Raw genomic sequence first — 12547 nt, forward strand, 5'->3', positions numbered from 1 at the left:
CCGAGTTGGAGCTAGTACCTCCCCATATATATGTATGGAGTGGAGTTTGCAACTGAAGAGAAACTTTGTGTTCCCAACAAGCTAGGTGAAGGACGGCTTTCACACACACTTATCTCTCAGAACTGAGCATGTGGAGAGACGTTCGTTCATCTAGCACAAAGGGAACGGTTTGCAGGGGAAAATTTTACTATGGTTTCTCAGTCTGTTTCCTAGTGCCGGTTTGAAGTTCCTGCAGTTTTCACTGTAAAACCGAGTTGGAGCTAGTACCTCCCCATATATATGTATGGAGTGGAGTTTGCAACTGAAGAGAAACTTTGTGTTCCCAACAAGCTAGGTGAAGGACGGCTTTCACACACACTTATCTCTCAGAACTGAGCTTCTGGAGAGACGTTCGTTCATCTAGCACAAAGGGAACGGGTTGCAGGAGAAACTTTTACTCTGGTTTCTCTGTTTCCTAGTGCCGGTTTGAAGTTCCTGCAGTTTTCACTGTAAAACCGAGTTGGAGCTTGTACCTCCCCATATATATGTATGGAGTGGAGTTTGCAACTGAAGAGAAACTTTGTGTTCCCAACAAGCTAGGTGAAGGACGGCTTTCACACAGACATATGTCTAAGAACTGAGCATGTGGAGAGACGTTCGTTCATCTAGCAGAAATGGAACGGGTTGCAGGAGAAAATTTTACTACGGTTTCTCAGTCTGTTTCGTAGTGCCGGTTTGAAGTTCCTGCAGTTTTCACTGTAAAACCGAGTTGGAGCTAGTACCTCCCCATATATATGTATGGAGTGGAGTTTGCAACTGAAGAGAAACTTTGTGTTCCCAACAAGCTAGGTGAAGGACGGCTTTCACACACACTTATCTCTCAGAACTGAACATGTGGAGAGACGTTCGTTCATCTAGCACAAAGGGAACGGGTTGCAGGAGAAAATTTTACTATGGTTTCTCAGTCTGTTTCCTAGTGCCGGTTTGAATTTCCTGCAGTTTTCACTGTGAAACCGAATTGCAGCTAGTACCTCCCCATATATATGTATGGAGTGGAGTTTGCAACTGAAGAGAAACTTTGTGTTCCCAACAAGCTAGGTGAAGGACGGCTTTCACACACACTTATCTCTCAGAACTGAGCATGTGGAGAGACGTTCGTTCATCTAGCACAAAGGGAACGGGTTGCCGGAGAAACTTTTACTATGGTTTCTAAGTCTGTTTCCTAGTGCCGGTTTGAATTTCCTGCAGTTTTCACTGTAAAACCGAGTTGCAGCTAGTACCTCCCCATATATATGTATGGAGTGGAGTTTGCAACTGAAGAGAAACTTCGTGTTCCCAACAAGCTAGTTGAAGGACGGCTTTCACACACACTTATCTCTCAGAACTGAACATGTGGAGAGACGTTCGTTCATCTAGCACAAAGGGAACGGTTTGCAGGAGAAAATTTTACTATGGTTTCTCAGTCTGTTTCCTAGTGCCGGTTTGAAGTTCCTGCAGTTTTCACTGTAAAACCGAGTTGGAGCTAGTACCTCCCCATATATATGTATGGAGTGGAGTTGGCAACTGAAGAGAAACTTTGTGTTCCCAACAAGCTATGTGAAGGACGGCTTTCACACACACTTATCTCTCAGATCTGAGCATGTGGAGAGACGTTCGTTCATCTAGCACAAAAGGAACGGGTTGCAGGAGAAACTTTTACTCTGGTTTCTCAGGCTGTTTCCTAGTGCCGGTTTGATGTTCCCGCAGTTTTCACTGTAAAACCGAGTTGGAGCTAGTACCTCCCCATATATATGTATGGAGTGGAGTTTGCAACTGAAGAGAAACTTTGTGTTCCCAACAAGCTAGGTGAAGGACGGCTTTCACACAAACTTATCTCTCAGAACTGAACATGTGGAGAGACGTTCGTTCATCTAGCACAAAGGGAACGGGTTGCAGGAGACAATTTTACTATGGTTTCTCAGTCTGTTTCCTAGTGCCGGTTTGAATTTCCTGCAGTTTTCACTGTAAAACCGAGTTGGAGCTAGTACCTCCCCATATATATGTATGGAGTGGAGTTTGCAACTGAAGAGAAACTTTGTGTTCCCAACAAGCTAGGTGAAGGACGGCTTTCACACACACTTATCTCTCAGAACTGAGCATGTGGAGAGACGTTCGTTCATCTAGCACAAATGGAACGGGTTGCAGGAGAAACTTATACTCTGGATTCTCAGTCTGATTCCTAGTGCAGGTTTGAAGTTCCTGTAATTTAAACTGTAAAACCGAGTTGGAGCTAGTACCTCCCCATATATATGTATGGAGTGGAGTTTGCAACTGAAGAGAAACTTTGTGTTCCCAACAAGCTAGGTGAAGGACGGCTTTCACACAGACATATGTCTAAGAACTGAGCATGTGGAGAGACGTTCGTTCATCTAGCACAAATGGAACGGGTTGCAGGGGAAAGTTTTACTCTGGTTTCTCAGTCTGTTTCCTAGTGCCGGTTTGAAGTTCCTGCAGTTTTCACTGTAAAACCGAGTTGGAGCTAGTACCTCCCCATATATATGTATGGAGTGGAGTTTGCAACTGAAGAGAAACTTTGTGTTCCCAACAAGCTAGTTGAAGGACGGCTTTCACACACACTTATCTCTCAGAACTGAACACGTGGAGAGACGTTCGTTCATCTAGCACAAAGGGAACGGGTTGCAGGAGAAACTTTTACTATGGTTTCTCAGTCTGTTTCCTAGTGCCGGTTTGAATTTCCTGCAGTTTTCACTGTAAAACCGAGTTGCAGCTAGTACCTCCCCATATATATGTATGGAGTGGAGTTTGCAACTGAAGAGAAACTTCGTGTTCCCAACAAGCTAGTTGAAGGACGGCTTTCACACACACTTATCTCTCAGAACTGAACATGTGGAGAGACGTTCGTTCATCTAGCACAAAGGGAACGGTTTGCAGGAGAAAATTTTACTATGGTTTCTCAGTCTGTTTCCTAGTGCCGGTTTGAAGTTCCTGCAGTTTTCACTGTAAAACCGAGTTGGAGCTAGTACCTCCCCATATATATGTATGGAGTGGAGTTTGCAACTGAAGAGAAACTTTGTGTTCCCAACAAGCTAGGTGAAGGACGGCTTTCACACACACTTATCTCTCAGAACTGAGCATGTGGAGAGACGTTCGTTCATCTAGCACAAAGGGAACGGTTTGCAGGGGAAAATTTTACTATGGTTTCTCAGTCTGTTTCCTAGTGCCGGTTTGAAGTTCCTGCAGTTTTCACTGTAAAACCGAGTTGGAGCTAGTACCTCCCCATATATATGTATGGAGTGGAGTTTGCAACTGAAGAGAAACTTTGTGTTCCCAACAAGCTAGGTGAAGGACGGCTTTCACACACACTTATCTCTCAGAACTGAGCTTCTGGAGAGACGTTCGTTCATCTAGCACAAAGGGAACGGGTTGCAGGAGAAACTTTTACTCTGGTTTCTCTGTTTCCTAGTGCCGGTTGAAGTTCCTGCAGTTTTCACTGTAAAACCGAGTTGGAGCTTGTACCTCCCCATATATATGTATGGAGTGGAGTTTGCAACTGAAGAGAAACTTTGTGTTCCCAACAAGCTAGGTGAAGGACGGCTTTCACACAGACATATGTCTAAGGACTGAGCATGTGGAGAGACGTTCGTTCATCTAGCAGAAATGGAACGGGTTGCAGGAGAAAATTTTACTACGGTTTCTCAGTCTGTTTCGTAGTGCCGGTTTGAAGTTCCTGCAGTTTTCACTGTAAAACCGAGTTGGAGCTAGTACCTCCCCATATATATGTATGGAGTGGAGTTTGCAACTGAAGAGAAACTTTGTGTTCCCAACAAGCTAGCTGAAGGACGGCTTTCACTCACACTTATCTCTCAGAACTGAACATGTGGAGAGACGTTCGTTCATCTAGCACAAAGGGAACGGGTTGCAGGAGAAAATTTTACTATGGTTTCTCAGTCTGTTTCCTAGTGCCGGTTTGAATTTCCTGCAGTTTTCACTGTAAAACCGAGTTGGAGCTAGTACCTCCCCATATATATGTATGGAGTGGAGTTTGCAACTGAAGAGAAACTTTGTGTTCCCAACAAGCTAGGTGAAGGACGGCTTTCACACACACTTATCTCTCAGAACTGAGCATGTGGAGAGACGTTCGTTCATCTAGCACAAAGGGAACGGGTTGCAGGAGAAACTTTTACTATGGTTTCTCAGTCTGTTTCCTAGTGCCGGTTTGAATTTCCTGCAGTTTTCACTGTAAAACCGAGTTGCAGCTAGTACCTCCCCATATATATGTATGGAGTGGAGTTTGCAACTGAAGAGAAACTTTGTGTTCCCAACAAGCTAGTTGAAGGACGGCTTTCACACACACTTATCTCTCAGAACTGAACATGTGGAGAGACGTCCGTTCATCTAGCACAAAGGGAACGGTTTGCAGGAGAAAATTTTACTATGGTTTCTCAGTCTGTTTCCTAGTGCCGGTTTGAAGTTCCTGCAGTTTTCACTGTAAAACCGAGTTGGAGCTAGTACCTCCCCATATATATGTATGGAGTGGAGTTTGCAACTGAAGAGAAACTTTGTGTTCCCAACAAGCTAGGTGAAGGACGGCTTTCACACACACTTATCTCTCAGAACTGAGCATGTGGAGAGACGTTCGTTCATCTAGCACAAAGGGAACGGGTTGCAGGAGAAACTTTTACTATGGTTTCTCAGTCTGTTTCCTAGTGCCGGTTTGAATTTCCTGCAGTTTTCACTGTAAAACCGAGTTGGAGCTAGTACCTCCCCATATATATGTATGGAGTGGAGTTTGCAACTGAAGAGAAACTTTGTGTTCCCAACAAGCTAGTTGAAGGACTGCTTTCACACACACTTATCTCTCAGAACTGAACATGTGGAGAGACGTTCGTTCATCTAGCACAAAGGGAACGGTTTGCAGGAGAAAATTTTACTATGGTTTCTCAGTCTGTTTCCTAGTGCCGGTTTGAATTTCCTGCAGTTTTCACTGTAAAACCGAGTTGGAGCTAGTACCTCCCCATATATATGTATGGAGTGGAATTTGCTACTGAAGAGAAACTTTGTGTTCCCAACAAGCTAGGTGAAGGACGGCTTTCACACACACTTATCTCTCAGAACTGAGCATGTGGAGAGACGTTCGTTCACCTAGCACAAAGGGAACGGGTTGCAGGAGAAAATTTTCTATGGTTTCTCAGTCTGTTTCCTAGTGCCGGTTTGAATTTCCTGCAGTTTTCAGTGTAAAACCGAGTTGGAGCTAGTACCTCCCCATATATATGTATGGAGTGGAATTTGCTACTGAAGAGAAACTTTGTGTTCCCAACAAGCTAGGTGAAGGACGGCTTTCACACACACTTATCTCTCAGAACTGAGCATGTGGAGCGACGTTCGTTCATCTAGCACAAAGGGAATGGGTTGCAGAGAAACTTTTACTCTGGATTCTCAGTCTGTTTCCTAGTGCCGGTTTGAAGTTCCTGCAGTTTTCACTGTAAAACCGAGTTGGAGCTTGTACCTCCCCGTATATATGTATGGAGTGGAGTTTGCAACTGAAGAGAAACTTTGTGTTCCCAACAAGCTAGGTGAAGGACGGCTTTCACACACACTTATCTCTCAGAACTGAGCATGTGGAGAGACGTTCGTTCACCTAGCACAAAGGGTACGGGTTGCAGGAGAAACTTTTACTCTGGTTTCTCTGGGTGTTTCCTAGTACCGGTTTAAAGTTCCCTCATTTTTCACTGTAAAACCGAGTTGGAGCTAGTACCTCCCCATATATATGTATGGATTGGAGTGTGCCACTGAAGATAAACTTTGTGTTCCCAACAAGCTAGATGAAGGATGGCTTTCACACACACTTATCTCTCAGAACTGAGCATGTGGAGAGAAGTTCGTTCATCTAGCACAAATGGAAAGGGTTGCAGGAGAAACTTTTACTCTGGTTTCTCAGTCTGTTTCCTAGTGCCGGTTTGAAGTTCCTGCAGTTTTCACTGTAAAACCCAGTTGGAGCTTGTACCTCCCCATATACATGTATGGAGTGGAGTTTGCAACTGAAGAGAAACTTTTTGTCCCCAACAAGCTAGGTGAAGGACGGCTTTCACACAGACATATGTCTAAGAACTGAGCATGTGGAGAGACGTTCGTTCATCTAGCACAAATGGAACGGGTTGCAGGAGAAACTTTTACTCTGGTTTCTCAGTCTGTTTCCTAGTGCCGGTTTGAAGTTCCTGCAGTTTTCACTGTAAAACCCAGTTGGAGCTTGTACCTCCCCATATACATGTATGGAGTGGAGTTTGCAACTGAAGAGAAACTTTTTGTCCCCAACAAGCTAGGTGAAGGACGGCTTTCACACAGACATATGTCTAAGAACTGAGCATGTGGAGAGACGTTCGTTCATCTAGCACAAATGGAACGGGTTGCAGGGGAAAGTTTTACTCTGGTTTCTCAGTCTGTTTCCTAGTGCCGGTTTGAAGTTCCTGCAGTTTTCACTGTAAAACCGAGTTGGAGCTAGTACCTCCCCATATATATGTATGGAGTGGAGTTTGCAACTGAAGAGAAACTTTGTGTTCCCAACAAGCTAGGTGAAGGACGGCTTTCACACACACTTATCTCTCAGAACTGAACATGTGGAGAGACGTTCGTTCATCTAGCACAAAGGGAACGGGTTGCAGGAGAAAATTTTACTATGGTTTCTCAGTCTGTTTCCTAGTGCCGGTTTGAATTTCCTGCAGTTTTCACTGTAAAACCGAGTTGCAGCTAGTACCACCCCATATATATGTATGGAGTGGAGTTTGCAACTGAAGAGAAACTTTGTGTTCCCAACAAGCTAGGTGAAGGACGGCTTTCACACACACTTATCTCTCAGAACTGAGCATGTGGAGAGACGTTCGTTCATCTAGCACAAAGGGAACGGGTTGCAGGAGAAACTTTTACTATGGTTTCTCAGTCTGTTTCCTAGTGCCGGTTTGAATTTCCTGCAGTTTTCACTGTAAAACCGAGTTGCAGCTAGTACCTCCCCATATATATGTATGGAGTGGAGTTTGCAACTGAAGAGAAACTTCGTGTTCCCAACAAGCTAGTTGAAGGACGGCTTTCACACACACTTATCTCTCAGAACTGAACATGTGGAGAGACGTTCGTTCATCTAGCACAAAGGGAACGGTTTGCAGGAGAAAATTTTACTATGGTTTCTCAGTCTGTTTCCTAGTGCCGGTTTGAAGTTCCTGCAGTTTTCACTGTAAAACCGAGTTGGAGCTAGTACCTCCCCATATATATGTATGGAGTGGAGTTGGCAACTGAAGAGAAACTTTGTGTTCCCAACAAGCTATGTGAAGGACGGCTTTCACACACACTTATCTCTCAGATCTGAGCATGTGGAGAGACGTTCGTTCATCTAGCACAAAAGGAACGGGTTGCAGGAGAAACTTTTACTCTGGTTTCTCAGGCTGTTTCCTAGTGCCGGTTTGATGTTCCCGCAGTTTTCACTGTAAAACCGAGTTGGAGCTAGTACCTCCCCATATATATGTATGGAGTGGAGTTTGCAACTGAAGAGAAACTTTGTGTTCCCAACAAGCTAGGTGAAGGACGGCTTTCACACAAACTTATCTCTCAGAACTGAACATGTGGAGAGACGTTCGTTCATCTAGCACAAAGGGAACGGGTTGCAGGAGAAAATTTTACTATGGTTTCTCAGTCTGTTTCCTAGTGCCGGTTTGAATTTCCTGCAGTTTTCACTGTAAAACCGAGTTGGAGCTAGTACCTCCCCATATATATGTATGGAGTGGAGTTTGCAACTGAAGAGAAACTTTGTGTTCCCAACAAGCTAGGTGAAGGACGGCTTTCACACACACTTATCTCTCAGAACTGAGCATGTGGAGAGACGTTCGTTCATCTAGCACAAAGGGAACGGGTTGCCGGAGAAACTTTTACTATGGTTTCTCAGTCTGTTTCCTAGTGCCGGTTTGAATTTCCTGCAGTTTTCACTGTAAAACCGAGTTGCAGCTAGTACCTCCCCATATATATGTATGGAGTGGAGTTTGCAACTGAAGAGAAACTTCGTGTTCCCAACAAGCTAGTTGAAGGACGGCTTTCACACACACTTATCTCTCAGAACTGAACATGTGGAGAGACGTTCGTTCATCTAGCACAAAGGGAACGGTTTGCAGGAGAAAATTTTACTATGGTTTCTCAGTCTGTTTCCTAGTGCCGGTTTGAAGTTCCTGCAGTTTTCACTGTAAAACCGAGTTGGAGCTAGTACCTCCCCATATATATGTATGGAGTGGAGTTTGCAACTGAAGAGAAACTTTGTGTTCCCAACAAGCTAGGTGAAGGACGGCTTTCACACACACTTATCTCTCAGAACTGAGCTTGTGGAGAGACGTTCGTTCATCTAGCACAAATGGAACGGGTTGCAGGAGAAACTTTTACTCTGGTTTCTCAGTCTGTTTCCTAGTGCCGGTTTGAAGTTCCTGCAGTTTTCACTGTAAAACCGAGTTGGAGCTTGTACCTCCCCATATACATGTATGGAGTGGAGTTTGCAACTGAAGAGAAACTTTGTGTCCCCAACAAGCTAGGTGAAGGACGGCTTTCACACAGACATATGTCTAAGAACTGAGCATGTGGAGAGACGTTCGTTCATCTAGCACAAATGGAACGGGTTGCAGGGGAAAGTTTTACTCTGGTTTCTCAGTCTGTTTCCTAGTGCCGGTTTGAAGTTCCTGCAGTTTTCACTGTAAAACCGAGTTGGAGCTAGTACCTCCCCATATATATGTATGGAGTGGAGTTTGCAACTGAAGAGAAACTTTGTGTTCCCAACAAGCTAGGTGAAGGACGGCTTTCACACACACTTATCTCTCAGAACTGAACATGTGGAGAGACGTTCGTTCATCTAGCACAAAGGGAACGGGTTGCAGGAGAAAATTTTACTATGGTTTCTCAGTCTGTTTCCTAGTGCCGGTTTGAATTTCCTGCAGTTTTCACTGTAAAACCGAGTTGCAGCTAGTACCTCCCCATATATATGTATGGAGTGGAGTTTGCAACTGAAGAGAAACTTTGTGTTCCCAACAAGCTAGGTGAAGGACGGCTTTCACACACACTTATCTCTCAGAACTGAGCATGTGGAGAGACGTTCGTTCATCTAGCACAAAGGGAACGGGTTGCCGGAGAAACTTTTACTATGGTTTCTCAGTCTGTTTCCTAGTTCCGGTTTGAATTTCCTGCAGTTTTCACTGTAAAACCGAGTTGCAGCTAGTACCTCCCCATATATATGTATGGAGTGGAGTTTGCAACTGAAGAGAAACTTCGTGTTCCCAACAAGCTAGTTGAAGGACGGCTTTCACACACACTTATCTCTCAGAACTGAACATGTGGAGAGACGTTCGTTCATCTAGCACAAAGGGAACGGTTTGCAGGAGAAAATTTTACTATGGTTTCTCAGTCTGTTTCCTAGTGCCGGTTTGAAGTTCCTGCAGTTTTCACTGTAAAACCGAGTTGGAGCTAGTACCTCCCCATATATATGTATGGAGTGGAGTTGGCAACTGAAGAGAAACTTTGTGTTCCCAACAAGCTATGTGAAGGACGGCTTTCACACACACTTATCTCTCAGATCTGAGCATGTGGAGAGACGTTCGTTCATCTAGCACAAAAGGAACGGGTTGCAGGAGAAACTTTTACTCTGGTTTCTCAGGCTGTTTCCTAGTGCCGGTTTGATGTTCCCGCAGTTTTCACTGTAAAACCGAGTTGGAGCTAGTACCTCCCCATATATATGTATGGAGTGGAGTTTGCAACTGAAGAGAAACTTTGTGTTCCCAACAAGCTAGGTGAAGGACGGCTTTCACACAAACTTATCTCTCAGAACTGAACATGTGGAGAGACGTTCGTTCATCTAGCACAAAGGGAACGGGTTGCAGGAGAAAATTTTACTATGGTTTCTCAGTCTGTTTCCTAGTGCCGGTTTGAATTTCCTGCAGTTTTCACTGTAAAACCGAGTTGGAGCTAGTAACTCCCCATATATATGTATGGAGTGGAGTTTGCAACTGAAGAGAAACTTTGTGTTCCCAACAAGCTAGGTGAAGGACGGCTTTCACACACACTTATCTCTCAGAACTGAGCATGTGGAGAGACGTTCGTTCATCTAGCACAAAGGGAACGGGTTGCCGGAGAAACTTTTACTATGGTTTCTCAGTCTGTTTCCTAGTGCCGGTTTGAATTTCCTGCAGTTTTCACTGTAAAACCGAGTTGCAGCTAGTACCTCCCCATATATATGTATGGAGTGGAGTTTGCAACTGAAGAGAAACTTCGTGTTCCCAACAAGCTAGTTGAAGGACGGCTTTCACACACACTTATCTCTCAGAACTGAACATGTGGAGAGACGTTCGTTCATCTAGCACAAAGGGAACGGTTTGCAGGAGAAAATTTTACTATGGTTTCTCAGTCTGTTTCCTAGTGCCGGTTTGAAGTTCCTGCAGTTTTCACTGTAAAACCGAGTTGGAGCTAGTACCTCCCCATATATATGTATGGAGTGGAGTTGGCAACTGAAGAGAAACTTTGTGTTCCCAACAAGCTATGTGAAGGACGGCTTTCACACACACTTATCTCTCAGATCTGAGCATGTGGAGAGACGTTCGTTCATCTAGCACAAAAGGAACGGGTTGCAGGAGAAACTTTTACTCTGGTTTCTCAGGCTGTTTCCTAGTGCCGGTTTGATGTTCCCGCAGTTTTCACTGTAAAACCGAGTTGGAGCTAGTACCTCCCCATATATATGTATGGAGTGGAGTTTGCAACTGAAGAGAAACTTTGTGTTCCCAACAAGCTAGGTGAAGGACGGCTTTCACACAAACTTATCTCTCAGAACTGAACATGTGGAGAGACGTTCGTTCATCTAGCTCAAAGGGAACGGGTTGCAGGAGAAAATTTTACTATGGTTTCTCAGTCTGTTTCCTAGTGCCGGTTTGAATTTCCTGCAGTTTTCACTGTAAAACCGAGTTGGAGCTAGTACCTCCCCATATATATGTATGGAGTGGAGTTTGCAACTGAAGAGAAACTTTGTGTTCCCAACAAGCTAGGTGAAGGACGGCTTTCACACACACTTATCTCTCAGAACTGAGCATGTGGAGAGACGTTCGTTCATCTAGCACAAAGGGAACGGGTTGCCGGAGAAACTTTTACTATGGTTTCTCAGTCTGTTTCCTAGTGCCGGTTTGAATTTCCTGCAGTTTTCACTGTAAAACCGAGTTGCAGCTAGTACCTCCCCATATATATGTATGGAGTGGATTTTGCAACTGAAGAGAAACTTCGTGTTCCCAACAAGCTAGTTGAAGGACGGCTTTCACACACACTTATCTCTCAGAACTGAACATGTGGAGAGACGTTCGTTCATCTAGCACAAAGGGAACGGTTTGCAGGAGAAAATTTTACTATGGTTTCTCAGTCTGTTTCCTAGTGCCGGTTTGAAGTTCCTGCAGTTTTCACTGTAAAACCGAGTTGGAGCTAGTACCTCCCCATATATATGTATGGAGTGGAGTTGGCAACTGAAGAGAAACTTTGTGTTCCCAACAAGCTATGTGAAGGACGGCTTTCACCCACACTTATCTCTCAGATCTGAGCATGTGGAGAGACGTTCGTTCATCTAGCACAAAAGGAACGGGTTGCAGGAGAAACTTTTACTCTGGTTTCTCAGGCTGTTTCCTAGTGCCGGTTTGATGTTCCCGCAGTTTTCACTGTAAAACCGAGTTGGAGCTAGTACCTCCCCATATATATGTATGGAGTGGAGTTTGCAACTGAAGAGAAACTTTGTGTTCCCAACAAGCTAGTTGAAGGATGGCTTTCACACACACTTATCTCTCAGAACTGAACATGTGGAGAGACGTTCGTTCATCTAGCACAAAGGGAACGGGTTGCAGGAGAAAATTTTACTATGGTTTCTCAGTCTGTTTCCTAGTGCCGGTTTGAATTTCCTGCAGTTTTCACTGTAAAACCGAGTTGGAGCTAGTACCTCCCCATATATATGTATGGAGTGGAGTTTGCAACTGAAGAGAAACTTTGTGTTCCCAACAAGCTAGGTGAAGGACGGCTTTCACACACACTTATCTCTCAGAACTGAGCATGTGGAGCGACGTTCGTTCATCTCGCACAAATGGAATGGGTTGCAGAGAAACTTTTACTCTGGTTTCTCAGTCTGTTTCCTAGTGCCGGTTTGAAGTTCCTGCAGTTTTCACTGTAAAACCGAGTTGGAGCTTGTACCTCCCCGTATATATGTATGGAGTGGAGTTTGCAACTGAAGAGAAACTTTGTGTTCCCAACAAGCTAGGTGAAGGACGGCTTTCACACACACTTATCTCTCAGAACTGAGCATGTGGAGAGACGTTCGTTCACCTAGCACAAAGGGAACGGGTTGCAGGAGAAACTTTTACTCTGGTTTCTCAGGGTGTTTCCTAGTACCGGTTTAAAGTTCCCTCATTTTTCACTGTAAAACCGAGTTGGAGCTAGTACCTCCCCATATATATGTATGGATTGGAGTGTGCCACTGAAGATAAACTTTGTGTTCCCAACAAGCTAGATGAAGGACGGCTTTCACACGCAC

Source organism: Camelus bactrianus, chromosome 32, assembly GCF_048773025.1.
Source record: "Camelus bactrianus isolate YW-2024 breed Bactrian camel chromosome 32, ASM4877302v1, whole genome shotgun sequence".
In the NCBI taxonomy this organism is placed as follows: Eukaryota; Metazoa; Chordata; class Mammalia; order Artiodactyla; family Camelidae; genus Camelus; species Camelus bactrianus.